The sequence below is a fragment of the Bubalus kerabau genome, chromosome 6 (genome assembly GCF_029407905.1).
Source record: "Bubalus kerabau isolate K-KA32 ecotype Philippines breed swamp buffalo chromosome 6, PCC_UOA_SB_1v2, whole genome shotgun sequence".
Classification (NCBI taxonomy): domain Eukaryota; kingdom Metazoa; phylum Chordata; class Mammalia; order Artiodactyla; family Bovidae; genus Bubalus; species Bubalus kerabau.
The window spans coordinates 39,601,021-39,623,728 of NC_073629.1; the positions used below are offsets into that span (position 1 = coordinate 39,601,021).

Sequence of the window (22,708 nt, forward strand, 5' to 3'; positions counted from 1 at the left end):
GGAAATGGCAATCCACTCCAGTATTCTTGCCTGGAAAATCCCATGGACAGAGGAGCCTGGTGGGCTACAGTCCATAGGTTCGCAAAGAGTTGGACACAACTTAGCAACTAAACCAAACCACCAGTAATGATCAAATAAAAGCTTAAAACTTAGAGGGTTGCTTGCTGTGCCCCTGGTGGAGTAATTCTCTATCTGGGATTGAAATCTCTAAATCACCAGAGTTCAGTGTTGCAGTTATATAAAGCACACATTCCCTGAAACAGATTACTGAGTATGATGATAAACAGAGACAATTCTACTCCAGTCCTTACTGCCTGTTTCCTGGGAAAATAGAATCATATCATTATCATTAATTCAGACTGTATACCATGTCCTGGAGAATAGCACTCTATCTTTATATGGCATAATCTCCAAAAGGACAGCTCAGTTGACCCTTCAAGAGATCACTGTTGCGTACTATTGGGCCACTGTTCTGGGAGGTTCTGAATAATGGAACGAACAAATCCCAGATTCATGTGTCTACTACTGTACCTTTTTTTTTTTCCTGAAAAATAGGTCTTTTACATTATGAGAGCAGAGAAGAGCACCCCACTTCAGTACTCTTGCCTGGAAAATCCCGTGGACTGAGGAGCCTGATAGGCTGCAGTCCATGGAGTCACTGGGAGTAGGACATGATTGAGTGACTTCACTTTCACTTTCATGCATTGGAGAAGAAAATGGCAACCCACTCCAGTAGTCTTGCCTGAAGATTCCCAGGGACGGGGGAGCCTAGTGGGCTGCCGTCTATGAGGTCGCACAGAGTTGGACATTATGAGAGACTTTGTGTAACAGGGAATGTTATGAAAGAGTCTGTGTCAGTGGATAGAGCTTTCTATGGGTCTTTGGTTAATGGTGCTAATTAAGTTCTTATAAGCAGAAAAGGCAAACTATCATTGGAATATGTATTAGACTACTGGAAAATGATCATACAGTCTCTAAATTTAAGTGTGGTGGAAGCTTCTAGGACAGTTAGTCACACTTCCTTAGATTCAACTGGTAAGGCTGTGCTGAGTCTCTCTGTCGTGTCTGACTCTGTGGCCTCATAATCTCTACCCCAACAGGCTCCTCTGTCCATGGGATTTCCCAGGCAAGAATACCAGAATGGTTGTCACTTCCTTTGGCTGGGGATCTTCTTGACCCAGAGATTGAACCTGTATCTCCTGCACTGGTGGACAGATTCTTTACAACTAGTGCCACATGGGAAGCCCTGGTAAGGAGACAAGTCAAATAAATTTAGACACTTTACTACTCATGATGTAGCAGATGACAAAGGTTCCCTTTGACACACAAATTCCACTGGGGCAATGTGGAGAGAAGTCCAGGTGGATGCTGTGCACACAGCTGAACTGTATCATGGCTGAGGAATAGCAAGCTTCAAAATCATCCACTCTTATAAAGGAGAACTGGCAAACCTGACCGTCTTTCCTTCCAGAGTGAGACTTCATCCTTACTACCCTGTAATGTAAGCAAATCCCTGAGAAGGGAAGAGACAGTCTTTATCTTCTGGAATATAAATGAATCTGAAAACTGAGTGCTAATACATGGGCAAAGATACAAAAATAGGTTGTATTACATTCTCTTGGCCAACAATTCAGTTGCAAAAGCATTTTCTGGCCAATATCTACTGTACTAGCTCTTTTTCCCCTGGTAAAGGACTCAATGTAGGGGTTAAGATAATTATCAAATATGTCTCTTCCAATTATACATTTAGAGTTTATGTCCCAAATGAATCCGTTATAGAGTTGTAACTGAATCGTCTCCTTTAATTACCTGGTTTCTATGCATCCTCCATCTATTTTAAAGGACTTCAAAGCACTTTGAGTCTATGTATATCAATGTCGAGTTGGATACTACGTCGTTGAAATACTTAAAACTGCTCTTTTTTCAAGTGGATGGTTAACTAAACATAAGGTCGTAGTTATCATTGCGGAAGTAATGGGAAAGCATCACTATGCACACTTGTTATGTGTTCCTCCTGGGAAAGCTCCACATTAGATTTGACTTCCTCAAAGCATTGCTAATTTTCCGATTTCCTAGGAAACTAATTTTGAATCGGGAATATAGTTGGAATGCCTTAAATATCAAGATTGTTGGAAGTACTCTTTAGCAGAAGGAAGATGTACTTGTTTCCTATGGCTGCCGTAACAAATTACCATAAACTTATTGGCTTAAAACAACACAAGTTTATTCTTATATCAGTTCAGTTCTGTTCAGTTCAGTCACTCTGTCATGTCTGACTCTTTGCAACCCCAAGGTTTGCAGCACACCAGGCTTCCTTGTCCATCACCAACTCCTGAAGTTTGCTCAGGCTCGTGTCCATTGAGTCCGTGATGCCATTCAACTACCTCATTCTCTGTCATCCCCTTCTCTTCCTGGCCTCAATCTTTCCAAGCATCAGGGTCTTTTCTAATGAGTCAGTTTTTCGCATCAGGTGGCCAAAGTATTGGTTTCAGCTTCAGCATCAGTCCTACCAATGAATAGTCAGGACTGATTTCCTTAAGAATGGACTGGTTCTCCTTGCAGTCCAAGGGACTCAATATTCTTCTCCAACACCACAGTTCAAAAGCATCAATTCTTCAGCGCTCAGCTTTAAACTACTGGAAAAATCATAGCCTTGACTAGATGGACCTTTGTCAGCAAGTGGTAATGTCTCTATTTTTTAATATGCTGTCTAGTTTGGTCATAGCTTTTGATCCAAGGAGCAAACGTCTTTTAATTTCATGGCTGCAGTCACCATCTGCAGTGATTTTGGAGCCCTCAAAAATAAAGTCTGTCACTGTTTTCATTGTTTCACAATCTATTTGCTTGAAATCCCCTTATGATATTATTCTTTTATATATATATATATATATATATATATATATATATATATATTTCTTGTACAGTTCCTAAGAGGAGAAGTTCTAAAATGGATCAGAAGGGCTACATTCTTTCTGAAGGGTCTAGAGGAGAATTGGTTTTCCTGCCTTTTATAGCTCTTAAAGGCCACCTGTATTCCTTTGTTCATGGCCTCTTTCTCCATCTTCAATGCCAGAAATACAGCATCTTCAAATCTCTATTCTACTGTTATCACAATACTATCTGTGTCTGACCCTCTTATTGTCTTCTTATAAAGACCCTTGGGATTAAATTGGCCTCACCCAGATAATCCAGAACAAGGTTCCCATCTCAAGATCCTTAACTTTATCACATCAACAAGCTTCCTTTTGCCATGGAAGGTAAGGTATTTATAGGTTTGGGGAATAAGGATGTGAACATCTTGGATGGGCCATTATTAAACCTTTCACAGCTCACCCTCTGAGATACCTCAATGTCTAACATGAAGAATGGTTAATAATTGATGATATTTTCTTGGACATCCCTAGTAAGTCATGATGAGGAAAACTGCATGGTCTATGAAATAGCACAATTTCCTTATAGGTGAAATAATAATGAATCTCAAAATGTGGTTTAATGACACATAATTCTTTAAACTGGTGATATTTATTACTGTTTTAGCATCATAATGTTTATCTTTAATCATTACAGTTTCTGAAATGTTCATAATAAATTTAGTTGAGATATGATATTTTCACATTGCATTTGTTGTAAACTTCTTTAATTTTTGAACTTACAAAATAAAATTCTAAAATTTGTTACTTTTTTAATAAGTAACAAGTAGCTAATTTGTACTTGAATTACTTTTTCTTATTAAATTGTGTCTCTCTCCTTGTGTGTGATTTATAAAAGTCTTGTTATTTCTGAAAAATAGAGTAGATTATAAAATGAATATATTACTTTAACTTTAAACCTTAAAATTACACAGAATTAGTTAAGTAGAAGTAAATTTGAGAGTTGCTTGAATTTTTTGGTAAGTGTATCTTTTCCTATAATTGACCAGTTTTTAGTGCTTTTTATTGTAATTTTTAAGTGTTACACATATTAATTTTTGTCATCATAAATTAACTCTTTATTATATGCTAGAAATGTTTCAAATGGTGGGACTTCTACTGGTCCTTCAATTTCTTCAGTCTTTTGATGGCAGACTATACTGTGACAGCAGAAACAGTGTTGTAGGTCCAGGCACCGCCAGCTGCCATTTTCATGAAAGAATCACAACGCCAGATGCCCGCAGCTTGTCTCTTCATCATGGACTTCCCACAGAAGGAGCAAGTGTATGCGGCATGCTGGCTGATTTCAATTTTCTTCAGCATTTTCCTGAGGGAGGCACTATAATGGGTCCCATATTTATTGACAGTTCTGACCCTCTTGTTGTGTTAATCATGTCTTCCCACAAACATTGAAGTTTTTAAAAGAAGGTGAAACACTTGGGCTACCTATGTGGCACTAGTGGTAAAGAATCCATCTGCCCATAAGGGATGCTGATTGTATCCCTGGGTCAGGAAGATACCCCGGAGGAGCGCATGGGAACCCACTCATGCCTGTAGCCTGTCTGGCTACAGTCCACAGTTGCAGAAGAGTTGGACACAACTGAAGCAACTGAGCATACAGGAAAGCAGGAATCAACACTTAAAGAAATGGAACATCCATTTTAAAGAAGTTTCCAAAATATAGACTCTACTTTGTATAATCATTCTCTATTCTGTGCCATTAAAGTATAGAGACTAGATTCTCCATGTGAGTGACACAGGGAAGACTGTGTTATTCTTGTGATAATGCTGCAGTAATGTTTATAGTTATGGCGAGGTGAGAGGTATACTGACAAATTGAAACTCCAGTACTTTGGCCACCTGATGTGAAGAAATGACTCATTTGAAAAGACCTTGATGCTGGGAAAGACTGAAAGCAGGAGGAGAAGGGTAGGACAGAGGATGAGATGGTTGGATGGCATCACCGACTCAATGGACATGAGTTTGAGTGAACTCCGGGAGTTGGTGATGGACAGGGAGGTCTGGCGTGCTGCAGTCCAAGGGGTTGCAAAGAGTCGGACATGACTGAGTGACTAAACTGAATTGAACTGAATACTAAGTGTGTGGTCTGATATATTGGTATTGCTGATATCTTTGATTTGATCCCAAAGGGAAGGGAGCTTATAGATCCAGAAATTTTGGTTAACTTTTGTGTTTATGTTTAGAGTTTTAATTTTTGACCCATTAACTTTAACTTACATGCACTAGAAATATTTTTTTTTCCCTAACTGGAAACAGTTGTCAGATTTTATTTTTGGGGGCTCCAAGATCACTGCAGATGGTGATTGCGGCCATGAAATTAAAAGACACTTACTACTTGGAAGGAAAGTTATGATCAACCTAGATAGCATATTCAAAAGCAGAGACATTACTTTGCCAACAAAGGTCCATCTAGTCAAGGGTATGGTTTTTCCAGTGGTCATGTATGGATGTGAGAGTTGGACTGTGAAGAAAGCTGAGCACCGAAGAATTGATACTTTTGAACTGTGGTGTTGGAGAAGACTCTTGAGAATCCCTTGGACTGCAAGAAGATCCAACCAGTCCATCCTAAAGGAGATCAGTCCTGGGTGTTCATTGGAAGGACTGATGCTAAAGCTGAAGCTGTAACACCTGATGTGAAGAGTTGATTCATTAGAAAAGACCCTGATGCTGGGAGGGATTGGGGGCAGGAGGAGAAGGGGATGACAAGGATGAGATGGCTGGATGGTACCACTGACTCTATGGACATGAGTTTGAGTAAAGTCTGGGAGTTGGTGATGGACAGGGAGGCCTGGCGTGCTGCGATTCATGGAGTCGCAAAGAGTGGGACATGACTGAGCGACTGAACTGAACTGAACTTAACTTTTAAAATTAAACCAGAGATTAAAGAGTTAATATAATCGAAAAGCCATGTCAGGGAAAAAAAAAAAAGACTACAATTTCTACAGTGTGATTAGGAGAATGCTTAGACTTCTAGGCATTGGGAAAATGATGGAAACACAGATTTAAAGTGAAATGAATACATTTACACTTGCCATAGTCTTACTGTCAGTGAAGGAACATTATTTTCCTTATTTTATAAATTGAATGGTTCTATAAATAACTTTTAGAACATGTAGCTTTGATGTTTCAGGCAAGAAATATAATGGAATTTAAACCTCAAATATTTGAAAGACATATTTTTTAGACACAAAGTTCAACTTTTAAAACTGTTGCAGAGACTTACATTACAGAATATACATTGTTTTATATTTACTTAGAAATTCAGTCTAATTTGCATTTAGATAACTGAGGCTCATAACGATCTTAATATAACAAGTATTCAGCATTTAACACTATACAGCATCCATATCTTTTTCACCTGTACTGATGTCTATGGCTTTGTTTTGGGGCCAGTTCAATTCCATTGGTATTTTATAAGTATTAAGGTATCACTTCTGGAAAAGGCAATGGCACCCCACTCCAGTACTCTTGCCTGGAAAATCCCATGGACAGAGGACCCTGGTAGGCTGCAGTCCATGGGGTCCCTAAGAGTCAGCATGACTGAGAGACTTCACTTTCACTTTTTACTTTCATGCATTGGAGAAGGAAATGGCAACCCGCTCCACTGTTCTTGCCTGGAGAATCCCAGGGATGGTGGAGCCTGGTGAGCTGCCGTCTATGGGGTCGCACAGAGTCGAACACGACTGAAGCAACTTAGCAGCAGCAACAGCAGCAAGGTATCACTTCTAACTTAGATACAGTTATGAGAGAAAGTATGTGCTTGGCATTGTGGAAAGAAAGTGAAAGTGAAGTTGCTCAGTCGTGTCCGATTCTTTGCAACCCCATGGACTATAGCCTACCAGGCTTCTCCATCCATGGGATTTTCCAGGCAAGAATACTGGAGTGGGTCGTCATTTCCTTCTCCAGGAGATCTTCCGGACCCAGGGATTGAATCTGGGTCTCCCGCATTGTAAGCACATGCTTTACCGTCTAAGCCTCCAGGGAAGACCAAAGTTTTGCATAAATAAACCAACCGGACAGCAATGAAAGATAAAGTTGACAACAAAATAATAACTGATATTTATTGAAATATTTATATTGTTCAAATATGAAATGCTTTATAAAGCCTATACATTAAAGTATTCAAAAACTACAATGGACTTTCAATTCAAACAGGCTTTGTTTTCACTCTCTGATGTACCTCAGCCCAAGCTGTATTGCTTTGGACAGGTCACATATTTTCTCACACTTAACACACTGTATAATACTTGTTAAGCAATAAAAATGCCCAAAGTTATATTACTATTGTCTATTTTAGGATAGTTTTGTTAATGTTAGTATTTATAATAGTATCACTTTCTGTTTTCATATGCTAATCTATTCAGGAGTTGAATGAGTTAAAGGAGACTATGATGTATGAAGGTTTTTCTTGGCAATGGTGGTTATACGTTTCTTGTAGTACAGGTGAGATTTGTGTAAGCAGATAGGTAGATGTACTTTATTAACCAGCTAATCATTTTGTGAGCACATCCTACATGCCAGGCATTATGTTAATTCCTGAGGAAATCCCAGTACAATGATGCATGATCATTTTGTTATCAAGGAATTTATAATCTGGGGATAGAATGAATAAATAAAATAAGAATTTAAATGCATAGTCAGTTACTATAGGAGCACAGATAAAGTGTGTCACTATACAGATGGCTGGTCAGGGAATAAAGAAGCAAGAAGGATAGATGAGTTTACACTCACGAAGAGAAGACAATCATATGATGAACAAATGAAGCCCAGGAATCCAAAATAACTGGAATTAAGGCAGGAGATGCATTTCAGAAAGAATTTGGTTTGATAGATGTAGTTTCTGCGAGATCTGAAATATGAGGAAGAAGAGAGTTTAGACATTGGAGTGGTAGTGGGACTAAAGTAAACAAAAATTAAAAAAATATATATATATCTGAGCATTAAACTATGAACATCTACAGTTTTAAAAATTCTTATCAAATTAATCCTCAAAAAGAAAGAAAAGCCTATTTTGTAGCTCCCTAGTTTTACAAATCCCTTCAAGAGAAGACATCTGGAAATCATATCCATCTACGGAGCTGGATTTTTTTTTAGCAACGTTGGCCTATGTTAAAGCATCAATAGGTATTTTCTTAAATCAACCTTCTCCTGGCCATTGTTCTACAGTCTGAATGCATTTTAGTAAATTAATCACTTAGCTAATAATTTCTCTGAAATGTAAAGTGGAACATTCTTATGTTCAGTATTTAAAAAGTAGGAGTTGGTTGTTTTGCTTCATGAATATCAATACAGTTTGAAACTTTCAGCCTTGTGTCCCATGTGGAACAAGTTAACATTCTTCCTCTTTCACTTTGCATCCTCATATGTCAAAAGGACTTTAAAAAATAAATCTCTCATCACCATCATGAAACCGCTGTGAGTATCAACAGGGACTAAAACTATCATAGGTAATCTAAGGGCAGAAAAGTTTAGGGGACAAATTTTTCTGAAAGAATTTAGAACACAAATATTGATCAAGATCACATACTTTCCAGCATCTACATTACCAGGATATAGCTTTATCATGATGTCAATTATATGACCTGAATAAATATAGCTTTGAAAGAGTAGGAAGAGTTTTCAGTTTTCTTAAAGCAATTAATATTCTAACTCACAAGTTTCAGTAATTTGACTTACAGGAAAACAGGAAAAGTAGGATCTTTGGTAATGTATGAAGAATTCCCTCCTTTACTGATGTTTTTGTTCATTATAATCTCTCTCCACATTGAGATACGAACAGATTTTTACATGCGTCTTACCTCATAAAGTGATTTTATTTCTGAAGCAATTGTGTCCTGCTAACAAAAGTCCCATTTTAGTGGCTCATAGGAAACCATTTCCTGATGAATAGGAAAAGGCATAGTGAGGAGGGCTATGACTATAAAATTAAGGGCTATGTGGCAAAAATTTTACTTGGTTAAACAGATGTATGATCTTATAAAAATTCCAAACGAAAAATATACAAAATACAGAAAAGAAGCTATATAAAATTTTTTATTTTGTGGAATTCAGTACATACTGGAAAATTTTATTGTAACATTGCATTTTGCTTAATATTCTTCAAGATACTAGCACCAAAAATTATTTCATATGAACATCTGCCATGAATATATTTTTTATATCATTACCATGATTAATTTTGATTATATTATTGTAGCTTGTAGCTGTCATAAAATACTTTATTTGAATTCAAATACAGAAATATATATTACTGCATAGAGAAATCATTCCAGCTATAAAACAATAAGTGGTCCCAATACATTTTAGACTAAAGAACACTAGAAGGAAAATAAATGCTTTTTTCATGTATATAAAACTATGCTCTAAAACACATGAATGACTTAATGCACCTACCATTCAATATCCTTTCTAGTTTACTTTGTTTACGGGACTTGTGCATTAGTCTTCTATAATTGTTTTCTGTGTTTTTCAAAAAAAAAAAAACACATACATTTGAAATTTGCAAATACATATAATTCCAAGAAAATTTCATGTTTTTACTTTTTCACAAGAAGGAATTAAAGTATGAGTTAGACTATCAGCTTACATACTGAAATGAATTGTGAGTTAAAATAGTATTATTTCTGCTCATATGCAGTGTTGTTAGAATTCTGAGCTGTAGAAGCAGGTTGTCAGCTGCTCAGACAGATTCTTGGAGAGACAGCAGGAGGTAGGTCTTGGACTCAAGTTTAATAGCTCACCTAGGAATAATCAGGTTGATCTGTAATCCAGAAGAGAATTTGAGTATTAAGATTAATTTTATTAGAAATGCTTCTTTCCATAGTTTCAAATTGGATGACATCTGCTTCAACATTTAGTGGTTTAAGAATCCAATTAGTAAGTCACCAGATTCAGGGAGCATGATATTGAAAAAGAAGAACTGGTTGATTCTGTGAAATTTTCTGTCTATGCCACATTAGATCCTCCTATATAGTCTCTAATATATTAGAAAATAAGTGACCGGGACACTCATATCCCTGTAGAGAATATTTATTTCCCCTGTACCATTGTGTATGCATGCTCACAAATTATTTGATCAAACCTTTATAATGCCCTTCATCTGTCAGTAAGATAAAATGTTCCTATCAAAGAGGAGCCTTTTCCTTTACCCTACTCAGTACTCTGGCACTTACACATAGAAAAAACCTGAAGTACAGTTCAACCTCCAATGTTCAGGGAAAGAGGAGTGTGTACATACTGTTAACTTGCAGCTAATCTGTGGTAGCTTTGTGCTGCCAAAGAGTTTACCAGTTCTTGCCCAAGATAGGAATCACATGTTATATTAGTGATTTATTTTGTGTTCTTTAAACTCCTAAAGCTCCTCTGGAGGCATTACGGCTTTCTTTTATAGAAATGTGTAGATTGATAGTGTGTAACTGATTCAACAGGTCACACAATTTGGTTTTGCTCTGTCACCAATGGAGTATTAGAACAAAAACAAAACAAACAATCCTCAGTAAACTTTAGCCTCAGCTTCCCTGAGGGCAAGTTATTCAGTAGTTCTGGCTAATGGAATAAAAGGATATAATCTATTCATTTCTTTTTTTTTTTTAATTTTATTTTATTTTTAAATTTTACATAATTGTATTAGTTTTGCCAAATATCAAAATGAATCCGCCACAGGTATACATGTGTTCCCCATCCTGAACCCTCCTCCCTCCTCCCTCCCCATACCTTCCCTCTGGGTCGTCCCAGTGCACCAGCCCCAAGCATCCAGTATCGTGCATCGAACCTGGACTGGCAACTTGTTTCTAATGTGATTTTTAAATTTTTCAATATTATCTTTTAAAAATGAAAGCACATACATTCCTAATGAATTTCGTTAACAAACTCGATGTCTTTGTGTGATTTGAAAGTGAATTCCTTTAATTTCTGGATTATAAGTAAAAGATCTCTTATAAATTTGACACAACACAGTATAACTGGAGGTTAAGGATAATACCTGGAAGTTGAACTGAAACATGGTAGAAAAATCAGACAAATAAATATATGTCAGAAATAAATAAAGGAAAAGGCCAATAAACTGGAAAGTAAATACTATTGATGGAATAGAGAGTGGGTTTCTGTTTAGTTCCTTTGCATGAATGTTGATATATTTTTTCCTACCATAGTCAGATACTTAGATTACTTTTCCACAAAAGAAAATCAGCTGTTGAAACCATATTCCAGAATAGCTTGAACCTGCTTGAAATCAGGTTACACAATATTAAAGGTTTAAAGCATTTGGAGAAAAGTTAGAGAGACTTCTGTATTCAGACTTTCCAGCTCAAAATGAAAGTGATTAATAACTTCTGTCTTTTGCTTTGATTGTGGCATGTTTCAATGTTAGAGGGCTTCCCTGGTGGCTCAGACAGCAAAGCATCTGCCTCTAATGCAGGAGGCCTGTGTTCATCCCTGGGTTGGGAGGATCTCCTGGAGAAGGGAATGGCTACCCACTCCAGTATTGTTGCCTGGGAAATCCCATGGACAGAGGAGCCTGGAAAGCTACAGTTCATGGGATTGCAGAGTCAGACTCAACTGAACAACTAACACTTCACTTCAATGTTAGAGAAATTTCAAGACAAGATCTTGAGGTGTCATATCATTTCTCCATATGAAGTTGAGAAAATCTTCTTATGGTATTGATTCTAGAATAATATCTGAATCACATGCTTGAGAGTTAGGCATATTGTTCTAAATATAATTTGACATTTAAAATGGAGCTGACTATAGAAAAAGCTAGGATTTATATTTCATTTTAAAAATCATTAGTGAACAAATGTTGTCAGGACAACTATAGACTCAAAACTGATATATTGATTCCAATAATACCTGGTTCCAAGATGTTAATAACATCTCCAAAGATAATAGAGTGAATACATGTTTAATTTTAACAAAATGTTAAGTACCAGAGAGTGTTCAAACTATAGCACAATTGCACTCATCTTACACGCTAGCAAAGTACTGCTCAAAATTCTCCAAGCCAGGCCTCAACAGAATGTGAACAGAGAGCTTGAACAGATGTTCAAGCTGGATTTAGAAAAGGCAGAGGAACCAGATATCAAATTGCCAACATCGGCTGGAGCATCGAAAAAGCAAGAGAATTCCAGAAAAACATCTACTTCTGCTATATTAACTACACGAAAGTTTTGACTGTGGAAAATTCTTCAAGAGATGGGAATATCAGACCACCTGACCAAGCCTCTTAAGAAATCTGTATGCAGGTCAAGAAGCAACAGTTAGAACTGGACATGGAACAACAGACTGGTTCCCAATAGGAAAAGGAGTACGTCAAGGCTGTATATCGTCACCCTGCTTATTTAACTTATATGCAGAGAACATCATGTGAAATGCCGGGCTGAATGAAGCACAAGCTGGAATCAAGATTGCCAGGAGAAATATCAATAATCTCAGATATGCAGATGATACCACCCTTATGGCAGAAAGTGAAGAAGAACTAAAGAACCTCTTGATGAAAGTGAAAGAGAATAGTAAATAGTTGGCTTAAAACCGAACATTCAGAAAACTATGATCATGGCATCCGGTCCCATCACTTCATGGCAAATAGTTGGGGAAACAATGGAAACAGTGAGAAAGTTTATTTTGGGTGTCTCCAAAATCACTGCAGATGGTGACTGCAGCCATGAAATTAAAAGACACTGGCTTCTTGGAAGAAAAGCTATGACCAACCTAGACAGCATATTAAAAAGTAGAGACATTACTTTGCCAAAATAAGTCCGTCTGGTCAGAGCTATGGTTTCTCCAGTAGTCGTGTATGGATGTGAGAGTTGGACTATAAAGAAAGTTGAGCACTGAAGAATTGATGTTTTTGAAGTGTGGTGTTGGAGAAGACACTTAAGAGTCCCTTGGACTGCAAGGTGATCCAACCAGTCAATCCTAAAGGAAATAGGTCCCTAATATTCATTAGAAGGACTGATGCTGAAGCTGAAACTCCAATACTTTGGCCACCTGATGCTAAGAAACGGGTCATTAGAAAAGACCCTGATGCTGGAAAAGATTGAAGGCAGGAGGAGGAGGGGATGCCAGAAGATGAGATGGTTGGATGGCATCACTGACTCGATGGACATGAGCTTGAGTAGACTCTGGGTGTTGGTGATGAACAGGGAGGCCTGGCATTCTGCAGTCCATGGGGTTGCAAAGAATCAGACATGACTGAGCGACTGAACTGAACTGAAAATGTTAAGTGTAGAATTTATTGCTGCATTGCTAAAACAACCATGAATATAATTAAGACCAAGTCTCTAAAGTAAAAAAACCTCAATTTCTCATTAATTATCTAGATATTTAAGTCTCAGTTAATTTAGAAGCCTTTAAATTTATGTGCCAAATGTAAATGATATAAAATGAAAGTTAGTCATACCCAACTCTTGGTACCCCATGGACTGTAGCCCACCAGGCTCCTCTGTCAATGGAATTTTCCAGGCAAGAATCCTGGAGTGGGTTGCCATTTCCTACTCCAGAAATGATATAATGTTGTGTATAAAATGCTTTAGCTGCGTTATTTGGTAAACAGATGGTTTCTCATTAAATCTTTAACCTAGGGGCCACTCCAGAAGCCCGTGTTGGTGCCCTGGGCTTTTGGACTTCTGGAAAGCATTCAACTTACTGCCCAGATATTCAAAGTTCCCTGTTTCTGACCTTTGGGAGGTCCTGCTTCCGAGCATACCACTGTGACACAGCCTGAACCCCCACAACTGGCTGGATCCCCTGGGGGAGACACTGCTGCACCTGTGACTCTAACTGAGGCATCGAATTGGGGTTGGTTTGATAGGTAATATGAGCCAGACTCCCAGTTTGGGACAAAGGGCCACTGGCACCCAGGTGTTTCTCATTCTAAGACTTCTTTGCTGGGCTATAGAACTACCGAGTTCTCTCTCGATCCACCTATTTCCAGGAAAAGTGGTCAGGGTATCCGTGCTTTGACCCTGATTGTGACTTACTCTGAGCCTCCCCTTCCTCAGTACACCCTAGCCCAATCTCTCCCTGCCTTTCCATCCAGACCCACACTTTCTCTCCAGCCCTCATACATGAGCTACAGTGTGTATTCGGTGTGTTAAAAAAAACAAAAACAAAAAAACATTGTTTAAAACTTTTGGAACTATTTTGAATTCCATATCATGGTTTTGGTAGTATATCTTTGTGATTTTAAAACATTGTAAATCATATACTTTGAGAGCACAGACAAGAGGCACTAATTTAGGGAGAGTTGGTGCCTGGTTTGAAGGACAAGCACTGGTGAATAAACAGAATGCAAGGTCATTCTAGAAAGAAAGTGTATCCAACACAAAGACAGGAGACAAGAGAGTTTCCTATATTTAGGAAACTGCAATATTTGGCACATAGAAAATGCCTGGTAAATATTTGCTGCTATTATGGGTTTTATTTTGATTAAAAGTATTTTATTACTACTGCTAGAGAGAGCACATGGGAGACAGAGAACTTAGAGTTCTAGCTAGAGCAATAGTTGAAGAGTAAATAACAGACTTTAAAAATATTGCACATTTCTACACAGATTTTGTAGGACAGCTGAAAGGAAATGCATAGAGTAGTGAACTGGCCACACTTACATTGTAGAAGATTGTGGTGGACTAGACAAAAATAGACTAGAACTGATTATTAGAAGTTTTATTGTAGCAATCTAAGAAAGAGACAATAATTCTAACAGGAATAGGAAAGATTGGGAGAAGGTATCTGTATTTTTGAAGATAAATTAGTGAAAGGTATTGACTTTTTTGTGATAGATGACAGATGGTAAAGTAGAGGAAAGAATTATGAATGAGTTTCAATATTCAGGCTTGTATAAGTAGATACTTGCTTCTGTTACTATTAGTTATGGGTGCAGCCCAAGAAATATCATGGTTAGGGGAAAAGATGTACATTTTTGTTTTGCTTATGCTTATTTTTAGGTGCCCAAGAGATCTCTAAGGGAAGATATCACATTTGTGGATATAAGTACAAATCTGGGGAGTCTTCAAATATAGAAAGCTCTTAAAGCCATGGATTTGACAGCCTTTGTGTAAAGAATTCAGAGAGAAAAGTAGCAAGACTGGGAGTTGACTTCCTCCTGAAAACCAATGTTTATTTATCATCAAATCAATATTGAAACCACACAACACACACAGACCCCATAGCTGAAAAATAGTAAAGGAAACGAGGTAGACAGAATACTTCTTTAAAGCTGACATAAAACATTTTGAGGAATAAAAGGTGAGCATTTTCAAATACTGAAAATACAAGATAAAGACTAGAAAGTGTGCACTGGAAATAGCAAAGAGAAGAAACTGTGTTTTCCTTGGAAATGTCTGATTGAAAGATAGTCTAGGTGTTGAAAGAATGGTTAGTGATGGAGGTTTGTGAATTCTTGATTTATAAAACTGGTTTTTATGGTTTGCAACATGTGGCTTGGCTGCGAGTATGTGAAAATAATAAAAACAGGCATTAGTTTGATCAAGACATTCTTAACCCTAAAGAATGGGATTGTAGAAGTCTGGAGGAAAAGAAGCCTTTTTGTGTTGAAGACATAGGGATAGTTATTTGAAATCCATCTGTCAAGAAAAGGCACATTGGCACTAAGGCTGCCTTATATGCTCACAGAGGGTCTGCTGGCATACTGTTCATAATTATCACTGTGGGAGTTGATGAAAGGATATAGATTGAAATAAAGAGATGGAGAAGATGAAAAGTAAGAATAAGGCAGACCAAGGACAGAACTCTGGAAAACCAATATTTAAGGGGTTGCACACAGAAAAAAAAAAAAAAAAAAAATCCATGTTCTCTCATTGTGGAAATGAGAAAACATTTGAATAAGCCAACTTAGACTTATGGTTTCCAGTGAAAAGGCCAGAAAACCACAACTAATTTGCAGTTTTTATTGTCTGGAGGGGTGGGAAGGAAGGAGAGGATATGCTTTACATGAGCACATGGATGATGTGTCTTCTCCTGAGCATCCTCAATGTGAGAGACGCTTGGTGGGAATCTGATGATTTAGCTAAGGAGGGAACTGACTCTTCCCAGTGATCCATCACTGTAATCAGACTCTTGGAAATCCTGTCAATGAGATTTAACCAAATGTAATCCTGCTGGAGAGGACTCTTGGGAGTCCCTTGGACTGCAAGGAGATCCAACCAGTCCATCCTAAAGGAGACCAGTCCTGGGTGTTCATTGGAAGCACTGATGCTGAGGCTAAAACTCCAATACTTTGGCCACCTCATGCAAAGAGTTGACTCATTGGAAAAGACCCTGATGCTGAGAGGGATTAGGGCAGGAGGAGAAGGGGACGACAGAGGATGAGATGTCTGGATGGCATCACTAACTCAATGCACATGAGTCTGGATGAACTCCGGGAGTTGGTGATGGACAGGGGGGCCTGACATGCTGTGATTCATGGGGTCGCAAAGAGTCGGATATGCCTGAGCGACTGAACTGAACTGAATCCCTACATGGTTCTTCCCAGGGGTCTCAGTGGTAAAGAAGTCACATGCCAATGCAGGAGACATGAGTTTGATCCCTGGGTTGGGAAAATCCCCTGGGGGAGGAAAAGCAACCCACTCCAATATTTTTGCCTAGGAAATCCCAAGGACAGAGGAGCCTGGCAGGCTAAAGTTCATGGGATCACAAAAGAGTTGGACATGACTTAGCAATTAAACATTAAGAACAGGGAAAAAAAAAAAAAAGACCCAGGGAAGAAAACTGAGGAGAAATGTTCAGAGAGACAGGGAGGAAACCAGCAGAAAATAACATGCAGAAGGTTAGAGGTCACCTTGGGTGTGATTTGATACTGGTTTGGAATACCATTTTCCATGTAACTTAATCCACGTTAAATTGGTTCCCTCCTCCACTTTTCAAATGGAATGCTTTCTCCAGCCCAGATAGCTCTTTGCTGACCCCTTCTGATATTCATCTGGTACAACTCCCGCAATTTACTATTGTGAACTTGGCTCATTAAAAAGTCAGAACCTGACTATACTGATTTTTACCATTGCGGGCCTGATATTGATATTCTATTTTTCTAACTCATGTAATACTGTTCTTGAATCTCAGTCACCTATGGTTGTGCTGTGCTTAGTAGCTCAGTCGTGTCCCACTCTTTGCGACCCCTTGGACTGTAGCCCGCCAAGCTCCTCTGTCCATGATGATTCTCCAGACAAGAATTTTGGAGTGGATTGCCATGTCCTCCTCCAGGGGACTTTCCAACCCAGGGATTGAACCCAGGTCTCCCACATTGCAGGCGAATTCTTTATCATCTGAGCCACCAGGGAGCCCATGGTTGTGCGAATTCCTTCTGTTTTAGATTAAAAATGAGCAGAACTTGAAACAGAATAAATGGTTGTGCTAATTCCTTCTATTTCAAATTCTGCTTATTTTAAATTTCTCATAGTATCTCCCACCTGGTTAACATCAGTGAAGCTTTGAGTGACACGAACATAGCAATTAGGATATTAGATTTCCAGGGGATCCAAAATTAATTTTATATAGGCATGGTATCTTTGTACTTGGAGAGAACTCTAGATATCTGAGTGCCCACTGAATTTCAACTACTCTAAAACTAACTTCTCATTTGTCTAATTCATAAAAATGTGATTATACCTTCAATCTATATTTAGCAATTTGAAACCTGAATGATCTAAGGTTAGTTACCCTTGTTACATACTTCCAGATGAAGATTTGGACAGTGATTGTATTTTTAATCATCAGTTTTTAATGCTAGGGCTTTAGTTATATAGGACCTCAATTATAGTTAATATATTTCTCTTTGTGAAGACTGACTTCCTTTTTTTTCATCTTTATTGAGATAAACTCAAAAAATAGCATTGTATGAGTTTACAGTGTACAGTGTGGATGATTTGATATACTTATATATTTTGAAGTGATTATCATAATAAGGTTAGTTAACACATCAGTCACATCAAAGGTACCCTCATATAGTTACCTTTTGTGTATAGTGAGAATATCTGAGACTCACTCTCTTAACACATTTTATGTATACATCACAACATTGTCAACTGTAGCCATCATGTTGTGCATTCAGTTCAGTTCAGGTGCTCAGTCGTGTCCGACTCTAGTGTGATCCACACAGTCAAAGGCTTTGGCATAGTCAATAAAGCAGAGATAGATGTTTTTCTGGAACTCTCTTGCTTTTTCCATGATCCAGCGGATGTTGGCAGTTTGATCTCTAGTTCCTCCGCCTTTTTGAAAACCAGCTTGAAACATCAGGAAGTTCACGGTTCACGTATTGCTGAAGCCTGGCTTGGAGAATTTTGAGCATTACTTTACTAGCATGTGAGATGAGTGCAATTGTGCGGTAGTCTGAGCATTCTTTGGCATTGCCTTTCTTTGGGATTGGAATGAAAACTGACCTTTTCCAGTCCTGTGGCCACTGCTGAGTTTTCCATATTTGCTGGCATATTGAGTGCAGCACTATCACAGCATCATCTTTCAGGATTTGAAACAGCTCCACTGGAATTCCATCATCTCCACTAGCTTTGTTCATAGTGATGCTTCCTAAGGCCCACTTGACTTCACATTCCAGGATGTCTGGCTCTAGATGAGTTATCACACCATCATGATTATCTGGGTCATGAAAATCTTTTTTGTACAGTTCTTCTGTGTATTCTTGCCACCTCTTCTTAGTATCTTCTGCTTCTGTTAGGTCCATACCATTTCTGTCCTTTATCGAGCCTATCTTTGCATGAAATGTTCCTTTGGTATCTCTGATTTTCTTGAAGAGATCTCTAGTCTTTCCCATTCTGTTGTTTTCCTCTATTTCTTTGCATTGTTTTGCATTAGATCCCTGGAATTTATTCATCTTATAACTGAAAGTTTATACCATTTGACCAACAAGTTCCCATTTCCCTTACCTATGCCCTGCCCCAGGCAACCACCAATCTATTATGTTTCTGTATTTAAAAAAAAATTTCAGATATAAGTGAGAGTATGCAGTACTTGTTTTCCTCTGACTTATTTCATTTTTAGTGCAATTCCTTTAAGTTTCATCCACATCACAAATGGCAGTATTTTCCTCTTTTATGGCTACATACTATTACATTACATATATCTATAATTATGCACAAACATTTCTTTATCCATTTGTCTATCAATAGATGCTTAGGTTGTTTCCACGTCTTGGCTATTGTGAATAACGCTGCAATAACATGGGTATGCACATATCTTTTCAAGATAGTAATTTCATTTCCTTCAGATGTATTCCCAGAAGTAGTATTGCTGGATCCCACTGTAGCTCTATTTTTTAATTTTTGAGGAACATCTATGCTGTTTTCCATGGAAGCTGAATCAATTTACATTCCCACCAACAATGCACAAAGTTCCCTTTCCACCATATCATTGCCCTCATTTATTGCCTCTTCTCTTTGATAATAGCCATCCTAACAAGTGTGCAGTAGTTCTCATTGTGATTTTGATTTGTATTTCCCTTCTGTGACTTGTGATGTTGAGCATATATTTATGCATTTTGGCCACTTATGTGTCTTTTTTGGAACAATATTTATTCAGGTTCTGTGCCCATTTTTAAATCAGATTATTTAGTCTTTTTTATTGAAGTGTATGAGTTCTTCATATATTTTTGATATTATCTGATAGATGGTTTGAAATATTTTTCCCACTACATAGGTTACCTTTTCATCCTTTTGATTTTTTTCTGTGCAGAAGTTTTTTAGTTTGATGTAGTCCCACTTTTTTGTTTTTGCTTTTGTTTCTTTTATACTTGGCCTCATTTCCAAGAACTCTTCACCAAGACCAATGTCATGAACCATCCCCCCACTTTTTAATAGGAGTTTTATGATTTCAGGTCTTACATTCCAGCCTTTAATCCATTTATAGTTAATTTTTATGAGTGGCATGAGATAGGAGTCTAGTTAATTTTTTTATGTGTGAATATCCAATTTTACTAGCATCATTTATTGAAGAGACTGTTTTTACTCCACTGAGTATTTTTTGCTTCTTTATCAAATAATAGTTAACTCTATATGCATAGATTTATTTCTGGGCTCTTGATTCTGTTCTGTTTGTTTATATGTCTGTTTTTATGCCAATATCATATTGTTTTGAATACTATAACTTTGTATTATACTTTGAAATCAAGAAGTGTGATACTGCTAGCTTTATTCTTTTTTCCCAAAATGCTTTGGATGACTGAGGTCTTTTATAGTTCCATACAAATTTTAGGATTTTTTCCCTTTTACTGTGGAAAAAAAAAAAGCATTAGAATTTTGATAGATATGATCTTGATCTATAGATTGCTTTGGGTAGTATGGTCATTTTAAAAATATTAATTCTTCCAATCCATAACATGGATATCTTTCCAGTTGTTTGTGCCTTCTTCATTTCTCTCATAATGTCCTAGAGTTTTCAGTGTACAGATTTTCATTCATTCTCCTATTAAATTTACCATGACAGCTAAAAATGCTGCAAAGTGAGGGTTTGACACATTACATATAAAATGGAAGATATAGATTATTTTATGACCTGGAGGACTGTACAGTGTGTTACTCTTAGAGGTCACAGTGGCTTCTTGATACAAGGGGAATGGAGCATGGCGTTTGTAAGGGGCTCCTCTGTCATCTTTGTCAAGTATCCAACTGCTAACTCACCTTTAGTTTATATAATCCTATTATTATAGCACGAGTAGAAACAAGTGTGCATACTTTGAAAGGAATGGAATAGCTGAAAACATGAACAAATTAATAGTAAGATTTTCAAGTTGGATAACAACGATTTATGAGTATATATGATAAAAATTGTACTTAAACATTAGTAAGTCAGAAATGGCATTAAAATCCATCTTGATATATGTTGAGCAACTATGTTTCTAAAAATTATAAAATTCACATTTTAAAGTCATCTGAACAAGTGTTATATAATAAAGACAGTGATTAATGCTAAGACATATTGTGCAATAATTGGCTCCTCACTGCTTGATGTGATTTCTTAAAATTTTTATTTTTTAATTTTTTGGCTGCTTGGGTCTTAGTTGTGGCATGTGGGATCTAGTTCCCTGACCAGGGATTGAACCCAGGCCCCCTGCATTGGGAGCACAAAGTCTTACCACTGGACCACCAGGGAAGTCCCTTGATGTAATTTCAAATTATTTTTGGAGGTGGAAAGATGGAGGGAGAGACTTATGTATATATGCTCAAACATCATTTGTAGTTTCTCCTGTCTTTAAATTTAAGTATTCAATTTTGTGTTTAATGCAGAAAGAATGGACTATCTTGTGTATTGTAACACTTTCTAGCAATATGCCTGTGGCTTTCTGAGTATTCACAGTAAGTATGGTAATATACACATATAGAAGAGGGAACACTCTTTACTGACAAATAGACTTATTCTTACCTTTGAGGATGACATTTGCAAACAGAATTTCTGGGAACATTTCACAAAGTTTGTTTAAACAAACTAACAATAAAGTAAAATAAAAGTACCCAATACTTATTTTATGAAAAAGGGCTTTATGTCTATTCTTATTCATCTATGGAATAAAAGTCTGCACAAAATGTTGCTTAATGTCAGTATTCTGTGGGTGGCCATTACTGTGTGTATTACTTAGTATTTTGATTTCTTATTTAAGTGTTATTTCAAAAAAATAAACACGGTCTGGGTTTTCAAATACAATCTGTACTAATAACAGTAATAATGACAAGGATGATAATAAAAACGATGATAACTTTGTCACTTAATGGGCATGTAGTATATAACAGACACTGCACAACTATACTCTTGCCTGGAAAATCCCATGGACAGCGGAGCCTGGTAGGCTGCAGTCCATGGGGTCAATAAGTCGAAGACTGAGCGACTTCACTTTCACTTTTCACTTTCATACATTGGAGAAGGAAATGGCGGCCCACTCCGGTGTTCTTGCCTGGAGAGAATCCCAAGGAAGGTGAAGCCTGGTGGGCTGTCGTCTTTGGGGTCGCACAGAGTCGGACACGACTGAAGCGACTTAGCAGCAGCAGCAGCAGCCAACTATAATTTATGTTACGTTTTAAAATAAGAAAAAAAAATGTTTTCTAGATCTGTGTGGCTTAAAAAATAAGTCTAACAATAGAAACAAGTAGTGATAACCTTATGAATTTTTATTGTTATGCATTTGAATCCTTACAATATAGTCACCATGTTCTACCACTTTCCCAAGTTACAGTTACAGTATTATTTTTCCTCAGCATCTCAATCTGGGTTAAGTAATAAAATACATATTTTTACTATCTGTGGAAACAAGATAGGAAATTTGCCTGTTTTCCCCAGGAGTTTCAGAGGTTGTCCTTAATTTCCCATGGTGAGAAAATGAAATTTTATTTTATCTAAAGGTATATGTTTATAAAACCAAATTTTTAATGTTTTTCCTGATCTTCTTTATCAATTGATCAAAAGTTAATAAAGAGCTTTCCAATTTTTGGTGATAATTATTGCTAATACTTAGTACTAATATTTAGGATTAACTTTGGTTAATCACTGTAGTTATTTTACACAAACTCATGTATTCAACTATGTATTAGTACAAGAACTCTGTGAAGTCTCCATTTCACAGATACAGAATATGAGGCTTACAAAGTTTAAATACTTTGGTTGTCACTGCAGAGCTAATAGGCAGATAATGTGAATACTTCGGCTCCAGAGAGTGTGTACTTTATATTTGTAGACTGTTATGGGGCAATGGGAACAAATCTGAACATAAAATTATAATCTTATGTTCCTAAGCCTTCTACTACCCACCTCCCAAAAATGAG

At 37.3% G+C, this 22,708-nt stretch overlaps 1 non-coding gene and 1 pseudogene across 1 annotated transcript; both read right to left on the reverse strand.

Annotated features, from left to right (window-relative positions):
* Positions 1–4,025: 4,025 nt before the first annotated feature.
* Positions 4,026–13,718, reverse strand: LOC129656426 (60S ribosomal protein L37a-like; annotated as a pseudogene).
* A 7,257-nt stretch (positions 13,719–20,975) lies between these two features.
* Positions 20,976–21,047, reverse strand: TRNAG-CCC (transfer RNA glycine (anticodon CCC)). The gene has a single exon. It is a non-coding gene; the product is annotated as a tRNA-Gly (tRNA).
* Between the last annotated feature and the right edge of the window lie 1,661 nt (positions 21,048–22,708).